This window comes from Elephas maximus, chromosome 3 (genome assembly GCF_024166365.1).
Source record: "Elephas maximus indicus isolate mEleMax1 chromosome 3, mEleMax1 primary haplotype, whole genome shotgun sequence".
Classification (NCBI taxonomy): Eukaryota; Metazoa; Chordata; class Mammalia; order Proboscidea; family Elephantidae; genus Elephas; species Elephas maximus.
This window is the reverse complement of record NC_064821.1, coordinates 13,994,620-14,014,448: the sequence shown is the minus strand read 5'-3', so window position 1 is coordinate 14,014,448 and position 19,829 is coordinate 13,994,620. Positions and strand designations below refer to the sequence as shown.

Sequence of the window (19,829 nt, the reverse complement as noted above, 5' to 3'; positions counted from 1 at the left end):
ACCTTTTGTACCACCCAAGGACCTTTTTGGGAGTTACTGCTCAACAAATACCTCCCTCCATACTTTTGGTCCAGCATTTCACAAATTTTCTTTCATTCTTGCCCCCTAATGAGCCTTTAGAGGCATTTTCCCTCTTAATCACCAACCTACAAACTCTTGCAATTTTAATTCCACAAATATAGTGTATGCCTGTTTAGGTACTGTGGCCCTTTAGAAGGCCACAAACCATTGTAATGGCTCATATGTTTTCACACTCCCAAGAACCTATTTCTATCACCTAGGTGGTGGTATCACCCCCCTTGAGAATACATGGTCTAGGCACAGCAGTTATTTGTCTCTTTAAGCTTTTCTGGATTGCATCCTATAAGGTTACTTTCCTCCCTGGCTGCTTTTGGTGAGAACAGAAGGGTATGAGGTGGACCAGGCATGGTTATCTGGACCAGAGTGATGTCTATGGGAGGCACAAGTGAGTTCATTCCCAACCTGGGAGTGGCGAGCTGCAGACAAAGGGAACGGGCTAGTATCCGCTGTTTCTAGGGCTTCAGCACTCGAAATACTATTCCTGCTCATCAAATAGTATTTTTCTAGTGTTCCTAACGTCTCAGACGGATTTAGCTTACAGGGAGCAAGAGAACCTAAACAGATAGGAATTTTGCTTGTCATTTAGTTCCCATGGTATAAATCTGGGCCAACATTTGAATCCACAACCACAGGGAGTCTTTACCTTAGAAAGAACATTTCTTTAAGTTTGGACCTCTACTCTGCAGAATGCCCCTGAGAAACGCTGCCTGAACCTCTTAGCTGGAGTTTCTCCACACTCAAAGGGAAGGAGGCATGCATTGGTTCAAGACTCATTGAAATCCTGTTGCCTTCACTCAGAGACATGGAGGTTCCACCCGAGCATATCCAGGCTCCCCTGGGACATCCCATGAGCATCCCTACGACATCTCTTCTAGCCACTAAGGGTGGATCCAAGAAACAGGGGAATCACTGCAGGTGGAGAGACAAACAGAAAGCTAACTGATGGGTTTCACTGCAGATCTCTTGGGGCATCTCCCACTTCCACATGTGGCCACCCATCAATGATCTGTTGTCATTATAAAAGTGGGGGATAGAGATTATTTTTTTCTTATCCAATTCATATAAGACTGGTACATAAAATATTCAAAACTCCCCAGGAAATACAGAGTACTGGCCATTGCAATCATTTGGTTTGGAGATCAAAGGATTCATAACAACTGGTTAATTAAAGCCATGAAACTCAGAGTAATAACAGAGTGACTGCAGTGCATCTCTCAGTCTGCACTCCTAGGGAGTCAGGATATTCTTGCCCGTCATCTGGATATTGCTGTTTAGCCCCATCAAGGTTCCTGCTTCAGAACACGAGAATACCGGGGCCAGGATATAATGTCCCTGTCTCCTCCCTTTTTCCCTAGAGTGACAGTTACTGTGTGTGATGCCTTTAGTCTCCACTAGGAATCACTTCAAGAATATTCAAATTCATGATTGGATTACTTGTAGGGAATTGGCTGAAGACATTGCTCATTATATTATATTATACAGTGTAATGTTTCTATGAGAATCAGGGACACATTTTTTTTTTTAAGGAGGCAGGGTCATGCTTCCATTACAGAATTAGTATGTTTTAATGTTATGGATACTGTGAATCTTATAACTGATGGTTGTAGCATAGATTCCCTACCCAACATACATATTCTCTTTTTTACTAACAGAAACCCAGTTTTATAGGGAGTTGGTTAGATATGCCTTGGGTGGTACAAACAGTTGAGACCTAGGCTACTAAACAAAAAGTTGGCGGTTTGAATCCACTCAGATTCTCTTCAGAAGAAAGGCTGTCCATCTACATCTGAAAGGTCACAGCCATTGAAAACCCTACAGAGCAAAGATAATTGAACAGGTGACAACTGGTTACATATGCCTTGCTGAAGTACCACACTTCCACTTGTAATTATGGGTAGTCAGTGGTATAGAAGGGAAGGTTTGGGATGGGAATATTGGAATGCTCTTTAGAAACATTTCCCCTTTTCCGTCTTCTTCTTACCCCCAGTTTGTACATGACAACTGGAATCTAGAAGCCATCATATCTACAAAAACCACACATTGTGAATGGCAGAGCAGAAATATAGACTAGCGCTTGCACTCATGTTAACCTGGAGCTATTATGTTGGACCCTTCTTTTATGGAAGAGAAAATAAACTCCTATTGTGTTTAAAGCACTTTTAATTGAGTTTTTCCATTTATATAGCCAAATCTTATGCTAACACTACAAACACAGTCTTTTGTCTTCACTGGAATATACACAGCCAAATCAGGCACCTAATGTGGGCACCTGTGTGAGATATTATGATATGAATTTTGTTTACTTTGTCATTTCTCCCTTCATTTTATGTTTCCTTTCTTTTCTTTTGACCCAATGTTTCTCTTCTTCTATACGTTTAAAACATTTTCCTTTGTCTTATGTAATTGTGTAGACTTTCTAAAAATTCTTGTTGGAACGTATCATGTGAATGATAAATAAATGGTGTTTTTCAAATGACACTAGACAATACATTCTAGACATTGACACATTGTATCTGTCATACCACACACTTCCTCTGAGGTCCTTGTACTCACTGTTGTGCTGATGAAGAAGCAGGTTCCTAGTATGTAAAGAACATTTATACAGTCCATCAGCTACTATGTGGAAAGGGCTGAATTAGAACTCACCCTTGTCTGATTCCAAGTCAGGGCCTTCCTCACTCAGCAGCGCTGCCTCCTGTAGTCAGTGCTTGACAAATAAGAGGAGGTGCTAAGGTTGAACCAGAGCAGAATCCTGAGAGCTGAACAGCCTGAGGGGAGAGTAAATATTTCTGCTGAAAGAGCAGATTGTTCTCTGAGATGGAAGCAAGAAGGAAAGGGAACCAGAGAGAATGGGCTGTGAGAAGCCCCTTCAGAGTAGGGACCTGGACGGTATAGAATTTGAATCAATACCATTTCACTATGTCATCACCCTGACTGTTCCCCAGAAGACATGGTTCATAAAAGCTTTCCTTCCCCTGCAATCCATTCCCACAGAACCCATGCCCACAGAACTCCCTGGAGTTCTCTGGCTTCTCCATGGCATCACCCCACAGACCAGGCTACACTGGCCCTTTCTCCTTTGAACAACGGGTACAGGCTAGGCAGGGAGGTGGTTTCCAGTGCTGGGTCTCAGGAGTGGATGGACCTTTCAGCGGAGGACTACAAATGAGGGGGATCTTAGCCTGTGGCCGGTGTGTTGCAGTTGAGCAGCAGAGGGAGAATTTAAAGCTTTGGGGGCTCAGAGGCAGATTTCTCAGAAGTTCTCAAAAAATACATTGTTTAATTGTTACTCCATTCTCCAGGACTCCACTCCTTGGAGGCCATGGGACCATAAAGAAAGAAAACTTTACTGCCAGTTCGGTCCCATGGGTTCAGCTTTGGCACCAGATGCAGATTCCCTCATCGCCAATGGACCCAGCTGTCCTGAAAGAGAATTTCCCTACCCAAGAATATGACATCTCATGTACGGCACATCATAAGGACCACTGATGAAAACCTAAAAACAGATTTTTCCTTAGAACCTCCAGAAAGGAAGGCAGACGTCTTGATTTTTAGCTCAGTGGGACTCATTTTGGACATCTGTCTTCCAGAACTTAAAGATAATAAATTTATGTTGGTTTAGGTCACTAGTTTATGGTAATTTTTTATAGCAGCAATAGGAAACTAATAGGCATGGCAACCCCTAGACTGAGGTTTTTAGCTGGGTATATTGCAATCCCAAACTAAACCAGTGTTCTACTATTAAAAAAAAAAAAGTTGAGAATAGATATTGGAAAGGCAACTTAGCCATGTTTTTCACAAGAATAATTGGGCAAGATAATCCTATAGGGTCGCTATGAGTTGGAATCGATTCGAGGGCACTGGGTTTTTTTTTTTTTTTTTTTTTTACAAACAAGAATGAAGAGAAAAGGTTTGGTCTCCTCTTTATTACATGCACCATGTGAAACTGGCTCAATCTAAATAGATATATCCATGCAGCAGAATGATCACAAGCAAATCCAGTACAGTCAGATGCTATTATATTCATTCTGTCCTACAGAGGGTCAGTATGAGTCTGAATGGACTCGTGGGCACCTAACAACAACAATAATAATTATATTGTAAAAGCAGCATCAAAATCAGTGAGAAAAGATTTGGATATAAATGAGACTTACAAAGTTAATTGCTGGAAGCAAAAAAAAAAAATTTCTGTCTTAAAGTGATAAAGTTGGAAGAAATATTTCAAATAGCATAAGATTTCTCGAAGAAACTATACATTAATGCCCAAAGTGGAAGAACATTCCATATGAAGAGCAGAACTTCTTAAAATATTTTTTCTTACCTTTAGCCTTCTCGAAATCCTCATGTACCAAAGCTGCTACCAGAAGCTTCCATCTTATCTCGACTTCCAACTCCAAATAGTCTCTTCCAAACCCAGATTCATTCTCTCTCTCTTCTCTGACTCTTTTACTCTCTCTTAATTATTCTTCCCATTTTCCATATAATATAGGCTTCCCTGCTGATTGCTCAGCATCTCCACCATCTGTACAAAAAAGCACAGAAGTATAGGATTTGGCTGGGAAGAAATGCAGCCACTGTGAGAATGATTGCACGAGGGAAAGGGAGTGTGGATATAGATTCCTTTTTTACTTTTTCTGTTACATAACTTATTGAAACCCCAGCTTCATGGCAAAGTTTGATATCACTTCTATGGATTATTCATTTCTGAATTCTCATTTCGTTCAGTACGTTCCCTCCATTTCCACACACAATGCTACTACAATTAAAAATAAGTTTGCACTCTAGAGTTACTGTAGCAATAAAATACATGTGACAATGGAATTATACAAAACTTCAAACATCATTTTTCTACCAGTACTTAGAACCCTTAATACTAAAAAGCAATACCATCAAAAAAAAATTAACATGCAAAAAAAATGATAAATAGACTTGCAGGGGGCTTACAAATGTAAATATTCTACTCAGAGGTTGACTTCTACTTTGTCTCACAGTGAACGTCAGATTAATTGACCTGAGAATTAATGAGACATAAGAAACAAAGAGAGGAAGATCCTCAATGAGATGGACTGATACAGTGCCTGCAAACGTGGGCTCAAGCATGCAAGGATTCTGAGGGTGATGCAGGACAGGGCAGTGTTTCATTATTGTGCGAATCTGCGTTGTAGCCTTTCATCATACTCAATCAAATCTATATAACCCGAGAAGCTGAACTATATGAAGAAAAATATGGTATCAGCATCGGAGGAAGACTCCTGAACAACCTGCATTACGCAGATGACACAGCCTTGCTTGCCGAAAGTGAAGAGGACTTGAAGCACTTACTGATGACGATCAAAGACCACAGCCTTCGGTATGGATTGCACTTCAACATGAAAAAAACGGAACTCCTCACAACTGGACCAATATGCAATATCATCACAAATGGAGAAAATATTGAAGTTGGCAAGGATTTCATTTTATTTGGATCCTCAATAAACACCCATGGAAGCAGCAGTTAGGAAATCAAAGAACATATTGCATTGGGGAAATCTGCTGCAAAAGTATTCTTGAAACTGTTCAAAAGCAAAGATGTCACTTTGAAAACTGAAGTGCGTCTGACCTAAGCCATGGTATTTTCAATAGACGCACCTGCCTGTGAAAGCTGGACAAGGAATAAAGAAGATCAAAGAAGAATTGATGCCTTTGAATTACGGTGTTCGTGAAGAGCGCTGACTATATACCATGGCCTTCCAGAAGAATGAACAAGTCTGTCTTGGAAGAAATACAATCAGAAAGCTCCTAGGATGCCGGGATGGCAAAATTTCATCTCACATACTTTGGAGGGATCAGATTCTGGAAAAGGACATCATGCTTGGTAGAGTTGTTGTTGTTAGGTGCCACTGAGTCATAAGGACTCTATGTACAACAGCATGAGATACTGCCCTGTCCCTCGCCATTCTCATAATCATTGTTATGCTCAAGCCCATTGTTGCAGCCAATGTGTCAATCCATCTTGTTGAGAGTCTTCCTCTTTTTCACTGACCCTCTACCTTAGTCTTCAAGGTGACATCTTTGCTTTTTAACACTTTAAAGAGGTCTCCTGCAGCAGGCTTGCCCAGGGCAATGCATCATTTGTTTTCCAGACTACTGTTTCCATTGGTGTTAATTGCGGATCAAAGTAAAATGAAACTTTTGATTACTTGAACCTGGTAAAATAGAGGGTCAGTGAAAAAGAGGAAGACACTCGAAGCGGATTGACACTGTGGCAGCAACAACGGTCTCAAACATAACATCTGTGAGGACAAGGCAGGACCAGGCAGTGTTTCATATAGTTGTACATAGCGTTGCTATAAGTAGGACCTGACTGGATGGCGCCTAACAACAACATTTTCCTGAGGTTGCGAGATCTGTACTGGGAACTTTTTCTCAAATCTCTATTAAAGCACTTGCCACACTGAATTGGCTACCTGTCTCTACCACTAGCCACAAGCCTTCCGAGGGCATGACTGAATCTTGGGAATCTTTGTATCTCCATGCCTGGTACCTAATACATACTTCATCAAATTTGGTTGAAGGAAAGAATTAAGGAGTTTATTAGTAAATGAACAATGCTATCACCTAATAAGTACCATCCTACCCCTATTTTGTACCCTGCGGTTCACTTTCCTCACTAATTTATCTTTGTAAAACACTATTTTTCAAACTTTTGGCCATTCCTTTGTAGATAGAAAAAAATAATGAGTATACACAAGCATGAAGTACAATCAAGTGAAGTAAAGCAGAAGCAGGTGGAGTGGAGTAGAAAATAATGTTGCACACAACATAAGGCAAAGTCTTGTTTATCTTAAGTTTCAGTTGTGTGTGTATGTGTGCATCGGTAGTGTATACTGGGTTTCAGCATAGGATGTATTCTTACTGTGGCTTCTGACCAAAATGATATGAAAGGCACTGTACTAAACCTTAGCTTTGTGCACTTCATGCCCTGTTAGGCAAGTCAGATGCGATTCTGTTACTAGTTCTTGCAATTTTTTCTAACTCCCTTCAGTAATGTTTCATGTCTCTTCCTACAAGATTAATGCCTTAGCTTCACATTCAAGACGTTACATAATCTGCCCCCAACCTATTGCATATTGCTTTCTTCCCACAACCAGCGCCATTACAAAACATCAAGCCTATACAAATGCTCTGCTCCTTGCCTTTCCCACTCTGCTAAATGTACAAGACATAGTCTTTGCTTCGTAACTTTTGCTTACCCTCTCTCACTTTCACTCCACCACCCCTGCCACTCCTAATGGGCTCTGTCTTCGATGATTTAGCTACAGGTGTGTTCCTGACGGTCTTCAGCTAGAAGGTATTGACACTTGGCTCATGGTAAGTACATATAATGTTTGCTGTAAAAATAGCACTGAGATTCTTGTACTACCACATAATTCCTTTTTACCTTTTATCTGAATTTTGTGATGAGTGTTGTTTACAATGCACAAAGTGAGAAGTTGGTTCAAACACAGTCTTAAGTCACATGTGATTGATTCACAGGAAGGCTATGAGACCAACGGCAACATAAAAATTATTTTAATTGTCTGTGGTTTTGTCTCACATTCATATTAATGACATCTTTCTCAAAATCCTAGCCCCAGTGCTCAACGACCAATGCCAATAAGCCACAGAAAAGACAAACAATTAAATGCTTTTTTGCAAAAACCAGTTCACAGACTTTTGGAGAAAGAAGCAGTATATAAATACGTGTCAAAATAAATAACGCTATATATTTACGGCACATCATATTTGTCAAAGCCTCTGAAATCAATTATTTTCTGGTAATGACCACCCTAGCATTCATGACAAAGTGGGTTACTTAGTGTGATTATTAAGATTGTGTGTCAACTTGGCTGGGCCATGATTCTCAGTGGATTATCATTTATGATGTAATTTGGCAGTTGTATAATGATGAAATCATCTTCATGATGAGGCCTGCTATAATGTGATCACCTCCATGATGGGATCTGCTATGAGTAGCCAATCAGCTGAAAGGAAATTTCCTTGGGGTTGTGCCTGCATCCAATATAGGTGGGCTTTCTAGTAAGGCTCACTAGTTTGCTTGCTCTGGATATTGCAGCTGGCTTCTGTTCATCTGACCTCCAGTTCTTTCTTGGGACTTGAGCTAGCAGCTTGCCTGCTGTCTTAGTTATTCAGTACTGCCCTAACAAAAATATCACAAGTGCATGGCTTTAAGGAAATTTATTCTCTCACAGTTTAGTAGGCTACAAGTCCAAATTTAGGGCATCAGCTCCAGGGAAAGGCTTTCTCTGTCAGTCAGCTCTGGAGGGAGGTCCTTGTCATTAATCTTCCCTTGGTCTAGGAGTTTCTCTGTACAGGAACCTCAGGTCCAAGGATAGGCTCTGCTCTCGGCACTGCTTTCTTGGTAGTGTGAGGTCCCCCTGTCTCTCTGCTGGCTTTTCTTTTTTATGTCTCAAAATAGATTGGCTTAAGACACAATCTCATCTTCTAGATTGAGTTTACATAAAGGCTGTTAATTCCATCTCATCAGCATCAGAGAGATAGGATTGACAACACATAGGGATATCACATCAGATGACCAAATGGTGGAAAATCGTACAATACTGGGAATCATGACCTAGCCAAGTTGACAGATATTTTGGAGGGATACAATTCAATCCATGACACTTGCTGACCTTGAGTTCATCAGTCTCTGTGGTCTGGATCTTGGATTTGCCAACTCTGTGAGTCAGAAGAAGCCTTCAGCCTTACTTCGGAGTTTCCAGCCTCTACAACGCGTGAGCCATTTCCTTGATATAAACCTCTCTCTCTCTCTAGCTATATATATTTAGACACTCCACTGGTTTTGCTTCTCTAGAGAACCCAGCCTAAGACACTTAGCATTTATGTTCATTGCTAAAAGAATACTTATAAAACCAGAAGACAAATGTTTTATACAGATTAAGTAAGTGTAGTGAAAGGATACAACCCTGATGCACACCTTAACTAATTTTAAACCATGCAATACCCCCTCTAATGTGAGTTTCTCGTAAAGAGCATCCAGCTGGATCAAGATGTTTTTAAAGATTCAGTAATATGTGTTTTTGTTATAGAGTTTATTCAAATTATATTTAAAATAATTTACTGATAAGAAAGGACTTATCAGTCATCTTACTATCTATTTTCTACGTCTTAAATCTTTTTTGTTCCTCAGTTCCTCCAGTACTGCTTTCAGTTCTGTTTCATCATTTTTTCCCCAGTGTACCAATTTGATTCCCATCTCATTTCTTATTCTGTATATATCTTAGTTTTCCCTTAGTCATTAACCTAGGAATTTCAATTAACATATTAACTTTATAGAAATCAAGTTTGAATTAATACTGACTTAATTTCAATAGCGTAAAAAAAACTCTACTCCTTTTCAGTGCCATGCTGCCCCCCATTATGTTGTTATAGTCACAAACCAGGTTTTTACATTGTGTGCCTATGAACTTACCTTTACAATTATTGACTTATGCATTTGTTCTTTATATTATATATGGAAAAAAAATCTAAGAAAAAAGAGTACTTAAAAATCAAATATGCAATAATACCTTTAATATTTACCTATGTAGCTACTTTAACATTTTTCTTTATTTCTTCAAATGGCTTCTAGTTACTGTCTAATGTCTTTTCAGTTTATCTTGGGAGATCCCCTTTAGCATTTCTTGTATGTTAGTTGTACTGGTGATTAACTCCCTCAGTTTCCATTAATCTGAAAATTTCTTAACTTCTTCATTTTTAAAGAAATAGTTTTTCTTATCTCACTTTTTTTTTTTACTTTCAATACTTTATGGACTCTATCCCACTGACTTTTAGCCTCCACAGTTTCTAATGAGAAAGTGACTGTTATCTGATTGAGAAGCCCATCTATGTGATGACACCCTCCTCTCTTGTTGTTTTCAAAATTCCGTTTGTCTTTTTCTTTCAACAGATTTGTCTGTAACATGTCTCTACGTGGATCTCTTTGAGTTTATCCTGCTTACAGTTCATTGAGCTTCTTGGATGTAGATTTATGTCTTTCATTAAATCATTTTTCAGCTTTCACATGCAATTCTTCTTCAAAGAAGAACTGATGCCTTTGAATTGTGGTGTTGGCGAAGAATATTGAATATACCATGGACTGCCACAAGAACGAAAAAATCTGTCTTGGACAAAGTACAGCCAGAATGCTCCTTGGAAGCAAGGATGGTGAGACTGCGTCTTACATACTTTGGACATGTTGTCAAGAGGGATCAGTCTCTGGGGAAGGACGTCATGCTTGGCAAAGTACAGGGTCAGCGGAAAAGAGGAAGACCCTCAACGAGGTGGACTGACACACTGGCTGCAACAATGGGCTCAAGCACAACAACGATTGTAAGGATGGCACAGGACCAGGCAGTGCATAGGGTCGCTATGAGTCGGAACAGACTTGACGGCACCTAACAACAACAACATCCAATCTGGAAACTTTTCAACCATTATTCCTTCAAATATTCTTCTGGCCCCTTTCTCTCCTTTCCCTCTGGTACTCCCATTATGTGTATATTGGTACACTTGATGTTATCCCACAGGTTTTTTAGGCTGTTTTTTTTTTTTTTTTGGTTTTGTTCTTTGGTTTTTTTCCCCCCATTCTTTTCATCTTCTGCTTCTCTGACTGGATAATCTCAATTGACCTTTCTTTAAGTTTGTTGATTCTTTCTTCTGCCCTCTCAAATATACTACTGAACCCCTGGAATGACTTTTGACTGCCTTCAAACTTGGGGGGCTCATCTTCCAGCACTGTATCAGACAAGGTTTCACTGCTATTCATAAGGTTTTCACTGGGGAGTTCTTTTCAGAAGTAGACCGCCTGGTCCTTCTTCCTAGTCTGTCTTAGCCTGGAAGATCAGCTGAAACCTATCCACCATGGGTGACACTGCTCACATCCAAATACCAGTGGCATAGCTTCCAGAATCACAGCAACACACAAGCCCCCACAATACAACAAACTGACAGACACATGGGGCTGCAAATATCCATTAATAACCAGAATGTGAAATGTACCACGTATGAATCCAGGAAAACTGGAAATGGTCAAAAATGAAAAGGAAAGGGCGAAGATGGGTAACTAGTCAGAAGTTTCCACTGAACCCTCTTGCAACAAAGACCTGAAAAAATAGGTGAATCCATTACATATGTGACAATCTACAAACCCTGAGCATCAAACACAGAACTAAGGAATCGACATGAGTCACAGTGGAGCTAGAGGCCATGCAGAAGCAGCGACAAGTTGCTGAGCCTGCTCAGCACCTCAACTCCGATTCCTTGGTGCTATTCTCTGGTGCGAAGGCAGTGGGGCTGATGGTAGCTTCCTGAGACATGGCAAAATCACCGAACGAAGGCAAACAAAAGAGGCGCATTCCTGACCCTGTGGTGTGCCTTCAGCAGACCTACCTGTGGAGTTTAGGAAGTGGCTACTTCAGTGGAAAAAAAGGCAAAGGGCCAGCACCCCGAGCCCCTGGTGTGACGGCCACAGATCTGGTGGTGGGGTTTGGGACAAAGCTGCTTCACAGAAAGAAGGCAAACACAGGACGCAGCCCTAACCCCCAGGGTAATCTCGGCAGAGACCCAGCCAATGCACACAGGCTCCACACGTCTCTGGAATCTGACATAAAACAGAGCTCTAACACTAGATATGTGATTTTGTTTAATTTACCACATGGATCTAATAGCTCCTTCTTCTGAAAGTTCTCTATCCTATCTATCTGTTCCCTCATCCCCCTGCCCCAGCCAGCTTCATTAACATTTGAATTCCCTGGGCCTGAGACAGAACTTGCAGCATACTCTCTCTGACCCATTCTTCTGGCCTGGGAGGAGCAAATTAACAAACAGGGGAAAAATACTTACCTGACTCCCCTAAACTGGAAGCCCAGAGCAGAAGTGGCTCCAGTCCAGGCATAAGCGATCCATAGACTTTGGCTTTCACCCCTGCATGGAACCAGGTGGCTATTATAATGCAAAGGCCAATCTGTTGGAGGTCTCACTGTAATTGTTTCAGCAACACAGTGGAGAGGCAGGTTTTGGAGGTCTGATACCACTCTACCTATTAAACAGAGCCCTAACCTACCCACGGCAGGAACCTGAGGGCTAAGGTTCCACCCACGCCACCTAGCCACCCGTGAAAGGGCTCTGAGGATAGTGGTGCCTATGAGTCTTTACAGGTATAAGCACTGGGTGCCTAAGGTACACCTGCAGAGCCCATGCACCACAGCACTCTAGAGAACAGAGAGGCTCCTTGTTCAATGACACTTGGGGGAAGGCTGTCACCACCCTGCCCACCTCAGAGTGTGACCCCCTGCCGCTACCAGAAGCCAGTGCATACAACCATCACCACTACTCCTCTAAGATAGTAGGTGAGAGCCTACACCACACACTAGGTGACCGACTATCAGGACACCTGAACTGATTCTATTCAAGAATAGCGAATGGATTCATAGGCTCTTATACCTGGTAACAGCTCTAACCATCTGGTAACAGGACATTAGTGCTTTAAAGGCTCCAATAATCAAGTTGGCACACTCTAGTAGCCTACCTGGGTATATTAAAACAAAACAAAAAAAAGATAGGACACAGTGAGCAAACATAATATAAATTATTACAGTAATTTATAGATGGCTTGTGACAGCAGTTGATATCAGATCACATAAAGAAGCAGACCATGATTACTTCTACAGCTCCCAAAACACAGAATAAAGGTCTCTCCTAGAAGAAGATGTATTTCTGGAATTGCAAGATATAGAATACAAAAGATTAATAAACTGAACGCTTCAAGACATCAGGAATGACATCTGGAATGAAATCAGGCAATGTACACAAAAAGCAAAGAAACACACAGATAAAGCAGTTGAAGAAATTAAAAAGATTCTTCAAGAACATAATGAAAAATCTAATAAGCTGCAAGAATCCACAGAGAGACAGCATTCAGAAATCCAAAAGATTAACAACAAAATTATAGAATTAGACAACTCAATAGAAAGTCAGACCAGCAGAATTGAGGAACTGGAAGGCAGAATTGTGGAGATGGATGATAAGTCACTGGGCACCAAGATATTTGAAGAAAAATCAGATAAAAGAATTAGAAAAAAATGAAGAAACCCTAAGAATCATGTGGGACTCTATCAAGAAGAATAACTTGCTAGTGATTGGAATACCAGAACAGGGATGGATAACTGAATATACAGATAGAATAGCTGAAGATTTGTTGGTAGAAAATGTCGCTGACATCATGAAAGAAGAAAGGATACCTATTCAAGATATGCATCAAACCCCATACAATGTATACCTCAAAAGAAAGTCACCAACACATATTATCATCAAACTCGCCAAACCAAAGAAAAAGAGAAAATTTTAAGAGCAGCCAGGGATATGCAAAAAGTCACCTACAAAGGAGAATCAATAAGAATAAGTTCAGACTACTTGGCAGAAACCATGAAGGCAAGAAGGCAATGGGATGACATATATTGAGCACTGAAGGAGATAAACTGCCAGTTAAGAATCACATATCCAGCAAAACTGACTCTGAAATACGAAGGCAAAATTAAGTCATTTACAGATAAACACAAGCTTAGGGAATTTGCAAAAACCAAACCAAAACTACAAGAAATACTAAAGGGAATTCTCTGCTTAGAAAATCAATAATATCAGAAATCAACACAACACTAGGACACAGAACAGAGAATCCCAATATCAACTCAGATAGGGAAATCACAAAAATAAGATTAAAAAAAGCTCAAAACAAGGAATCACTGATGTCATTACATGAAAGATGACAATAATCAATAAAGGGAGACTAAATAAAGTAGGCACAGATCTCCTAAATGGAAAGGAAATCAAGGCAATACATGGAGATATGAGTTAGGTTTATACTTAGAAAAACAGGGGTAAATATTAAGGTAACCACAAAGAAGACTAACAATCCCATATTTCAAAATAAAAACCAAGATAAACATAAAGACTCAGCAAAAACAAAATCAACTACACTGAAAAACAGAACACACAATTTACAAAGAAAAACTTCTCAGCACAAAAAAGAAAGTGGATATATGAAACTGTTAACAACACACAAAAAAAGGCATCAAAATGACAACACTAAACTCACACCTATCTATAATTACACTGAATGTAAATGGACTAAATGCACCAATAAAGAGACAAAGAGTTGCAAATTTGATTCAAAAAAACATAATCCAGCTATGTGCTGCCTACAAGAGACACACATTAGACTTAGAGACACAAGCTCAAGCTCAAAGGATGGAAAAAAATGTATCAAGTGAAAAACAAGCAAAAATGAGAAGGAGTGGCAATACTAATTTCTGACAAAATAGACTTTAAAGTTAAATTCACCACAAAGGATAAAGAAAGACACTATATAATGATTAAAGGGACAATATACCAGGAAGATATAAACATATTAAATATTTATGCACCCAATGACAGGGCTGCAAGATACATAAAAAAAGCCCTAACAGTATTGAAAAGTGAGATAGACAGCTCCACAATTGTAGTACGAGACTTCAACACACCATTTTCGGTGATGGACAGGACATCCAGAAGCTCAATAAAGACAATAAACGCCACAAACAACCAACTCAACCTCATAGACATATACAGAACACTCTACTCACGAGCAACCAAGTATACTTTTTTTCCTAGTGCACATGGAACATTTTCTAGAAGAGACCACATATTAAGTCATAAAGCAAGCCTTTGCAGAATCCAAAACATCAAAATATTACAAAACATCTTCTCTAACCATAAGACCAAAAAAGTAGAAATCAGTAACAGAAAAACCAGGATAAAAAAAATCAAATACTTGGAAACTGAACAATACCAGGCTCAAAAAAGACTGGGTTATAGGAGACATTAAGGAGGCAATAAAGAAATTCATAGAATCCAATCACAGTGAAAATACTTCCTATAAGAACCGTTGGGACACAGGGCAACCAGTACTCAGAGGTCAATTTATATCAAGAAATGCATGTATCCAACCAGAAGAAACGGCCAAATCAAAGAATTATTCCTACAACTTGAACAAATAGAAAGAAGCAAACCCTCAGGCACCAGAAGAAAGCAAATAATAAAAATTAGAGCAAAATTAAATGAATTAGAGAACAGAAAAACAATTGAAAGAGCTAACAAGACCAAAAGCTGGTTCTTTGAAAAAAATTTAAAAAATTGATAAATCATTGGCCAGACTGACAAAAGAAAAACAGGAAAGGAAACAAATAGCCCAAGTAAGAAATGAGATGGGCGATATCATAACAGACCCAAGTGAAATTAAAGGAATCATATCAGATTACTATGAAAAATTGTACTCTAACAAATTTGAAAACCTAGAGGAAATCTGGGAATTCCTAGAAACACACTACCTACCTAAACTACCACAAACAGAACTAGAACAACTAAATAGACCCATAACAAAAGAAGATACTGAAAAGGAAATCAAAATCCCAACAACAAAAAAAAAACCCTGACCCTGACGGCTTCACTACAGAGTTCTACCAGATTTTCAGAGAAGGAGTAACACCACTACTACTGAAGGTATTTCAGAGCATAGAAAAAGAAAGAATACTCCCAAACTCAGTCTATGAAGCCAACATATCCCTGACACCAAAACCAGGTAAAGACACCACAAAAAAAGAAAATTACAGACTTATATCCCTCATGAACTTAGATGCAAAAATCCTCAACAAAATTCTCGCCAACAGAATTCAACAACACATATCAAAAAAATAATTCACCATGACCAAGTGGGATTCATACCACTTACGCAGGGATGGTTCAACATTAGAAAAACAATTAATATAATTCATCATATAAATAAAACAAAATAAATGAACTACATGATTTTATCAATTGATGCACAAAAGGCATTTGACAAAGTTCAACACCCATTCATGATAAAATCACTCAGCAAAATAGGAATAGAAGGAAAATTCCTCAAAACAACAAAGGGCACTTATACAAAGCCAATAGCCAACATCATCCTAAACAGAGAGATTCTGAAACCATTCCCCTTGAGAAAGGGAACCAGACAAGGATGCCCCTTATCACCACTCCTATTCAACATTGTGCTGGAGGTCCTAGCCAGAGCAGTTAGGCTAGATAAAAAAATAAAGCGCATCCAGGTTGGTAAAGAAGAAGTAAAAGTACCTCTGTTTGCAGATGACATGACCTTATATACAGAAAAAGCTAAAGAATCCTCAAAAAAACTACTGAAACTAATAGAAGAGTTCAGCAGAGTATCAAGATACAAGATAAAGATACAAAAATCAGTTGGAATCCTCTACACCAAAAAAAAAAAAAGAACACTGAAGATGAAATCACCAAATCAATACCATTTACATCAGCCCCCATGAAGATAAAATAACTTAGGAATAAATCTTACCAGAATGTAAAAACCTATACAAAGAAAACTACAAGACACTACTGCAAGAAACCAAAAGACACCTACATAAGTGGAAAAACATACCTTGCTCACAGATAGGAAGACTTAACATTGTGAAAATGTCTATTCTACCAAAAGTCATCTATAGATACAATGCAATTCCGATCCAAATTCCAATGATATTTTTTAATGAGATGGAGAAACAAATCACCAACTTCATAAGGAAGGGAAAGAGACCCCAGATAAGTAAGGCATTACTGAAAAACAAGAACAAAGTGGGAGACCTCACTCTACCTGATTTTAGAACCTATTATACCGCCACAGTAGTCAAAACAGCCTGGTACTGGTACAAAAACACATACATAGACAAGCAGAACAGAATTGAGAATCTAGACATAAATCCATCCACATATGAGCACCTGATATTTGACGAAGGCCCAAAGTCAGTTCAATGGGAAAAGACAATCTTTTTAACACACGGTGCTGTCATAACTGGATATCCATCTGCAAAGCAATGAAACAAGGCCCGTGCCTCACACCATGCACAAAAACAAGCTCAAAATGGACCAAAGAACTAAATATAAAATCTAAAATGATAAAGATCATGGAAGAAAAAACAGGGACAACATTAGGAGCCCTAATACATAGCATAAACAGTATACTAAACATTACTAACAATGCAGGAGAAAAACTAGATTGGTGGAAGCTCTTAAAAAACAAAAACCTATGCTCATCCAAAGACTTCACCAAAGAGTAAAAAGATTACCTACAGACTGGGAAAAAGTTTTTAGCTATGGCATTTCCAATCAGCGCCTCATCTGTAAAATCTACATGATACTACAAAAACTCAACTACAAAAAGACAAATAATCCAATTAAAAATGGGCAAAGGATATGAACAGGCACTTCACTAAAGAAGGCATTCAGGTACCTAACAGACACATGAGGAAATACTCACGATCATTAGCCATTAGAGAAATGCAAATCAAAACTACAACGCGATTCCATCTCACTCCAGCAAGGCAGGCTTTAATCCAAAAAACACATAGGAATAAATATTGGAGAGGTTGTGGAATGAATGGAACACCTATACACTGCTGGTGGGAATGTAAAATGGTACAACCACTTTGGAAATTGATTTCGTGCTTCCTTAAAAAACTAGAAATCGAACTACCTTGGAATACATCCTTGAGAAATAAGAGCCTTTACACGACATATATATGCACACCCATGTTCACTGCAGCTCTCTTTACAACAGCAAAAAGTTGGACACAACCAAGGTGGCCATCAAAGGGTAAATGGATAAATAAATTATGGTATATTTGCGCAATGGAACACAACACATCAATAAAGAACAATGATGAATCCATGAAACTTTTTATAACATGGAAAAATCTGAAAGACATTATGCTGAGTGAAATTAGTTAGATGCAAAAGTACAAATATTGTGTAAGACCACTAGTATAAGAGCTGGAGAAATAGTTTAAACAGAGGAGAAAATATTCTTTGATGGTTATAAGAGGGTGGACGGAGGGCGGGAGGGAAAGGGGTTTTCACTAATTAGATAGTAGATAAGTTTTTTTTTTTTTTTGGTGAAGGGAAAGACAACACACAATACAGGAAAGGTCAACACAACTGGACTAATCCAAAAGCAAATTAGTTTCCTGATTAAACTGAATGCTTCAAAGGCCAGTGTAGCACGGGCAGGGGTTTCGACACAATGGTTTCAGGAGACATCGAAGTCAACTGCCATAATAAACCTATTAAGAAAGCATTCTGCATCCCACTTTGGACAGTGGCCTCTGGGGTCTTAAACGCTGGCAAGTAGCCATCTAAGATGCATCAACTGGTCTCAATCCACCCGGAGCAAGGAAGAATGAAGAACACCAAAGACACAAGGTAACTATGGGCCTAAGAGACAGAAAAGACCACACAAACCAGAGACTACGCCAGCCTGAGACCAGAAGAACTAGATGGTGCCTGCCCACAACCAATGACTCCTCTGACAGGGAACACAACAAAGAAGCCCTGAGAGATCAGGAGAGCAGTGGGATGCAGACCCCTAATTCTCATAAAAAGACCAGACTTAATTGTCAGAATGGGACTACAAGGACCCCAGAGGCTACAGTCCCCAGACCTTCTATTAGCCCAAAACAGGAACCATTCTCAAAGCCAACTCTTCAGACAGGGATTAGACTGGAATATGGGATGGAAAATGATACTGGTGAAGAAGCTTCTTGGATCAAGAGGACACATGAGACTATGTTGGCATCTCCTGTATGCAGGGGAGATGGGAGGGCAGAGGGGGTCAGAAGCTGGCTGAATGGACACGAAAAGAGAGAATGGAGGGAAGGAGTGTGTTGTTTTACTAGTAGGAGAGCAATTAGGAGTATATAGCAAGGTATGTATAAATTTTTTTATGAGACACTGACTTGATTTCTAAACTTTCACTTAAGGAAAAAAAAAATTAAAAAAAAATCAGATGACGTATTGCATCGGGCAAACCTACTGCAAAAGACCTCTTTGAAGTGCTAAAAGGCAAAGCTATCACTTTAACAACTAAGGTGCACCTTACCAAGCCATGCTGTTTTCAAACACCTCACATGCATGAGAGAGCTGGACAATGCCTACGGAAGATCAAAGAATTGATAACTTTGAATTACGGTATCAGCAAAGAATATTGAATATGCCATGATTACTGGTGGAACAAACAAATCTGTCTTGGAACAAGTACAGCCAGAATGCTCATTACAAGAAATAATGTTCAGGTTTGGTCTCACTTTCTTTTGACATGTTATCATGAGGGATCAGTCCCTGGAGAAAGATATCAACCTTGGTCAACAAGAGGGTCATCGAAAAAGTGGAAGACCCCCAACGAGATGGATTGACGCAGTGGCTGCAACAATGGGCTCCGGCATAACAATGATTGTGAGGATGGTGCAGGACCAGGCAGTGTTTCACTCTGTTGTACACAGGATCGCTATGAGTCACAATTGACTCAATGAGATCTAACAATAAAAACAAGGATTAGGATTTTGAACATGTCAAACTTCATGTATCTCTTAAACTTCCATGTGGAGAATCTAACAATCTGGAGTGATCCTGTCTAGAGATATGCATTTTGGAGTCCTCAGGGAGGGTGGAGGCTACAACTGTCCAGAGACCATGTGACAAGATAGGAATGGCCATGTGAGAACTTGGGTGGGCAGGTAGCTAGGAGGGATTAATGAATGCTGAGGCAACAAGCTGTGTAGATCACAAACGGGCCTATGACAATGCATCTGTAGACACGTTAGCCCTATATACCACTGAAAACCTCTATATCG

General features: G+C 39.5%; 1 long non-coding RNA gene across 1 annotated transcript in view; it reads right to left on the bottom strand.

Moving 5' to 3' along the window:
- LOC126074098 (uncharacterized) overlaps positions 1–4,713 on the bottom strand; it is a 46,737-nt gene extending 42,024 nt beyond the window's left edge. Inside the window, exons 1-2 of the long non-coding RNA XR_007516905.1 lie at positions 4,403–4,713; positions 2,728–2,849 (exon numbers count right to left, since the gene is read on the bottom strand). This is a non-coding gene — a long non-coding RNA (uncharacterized LOC126074098). The remainder of the gene's footprint in view (positions 1–2,727; positions 2,850–4,402) is intronic.
- Between the last annotated feature and the right edge of the window lie 15,116 nt (positions 4,714–19,829).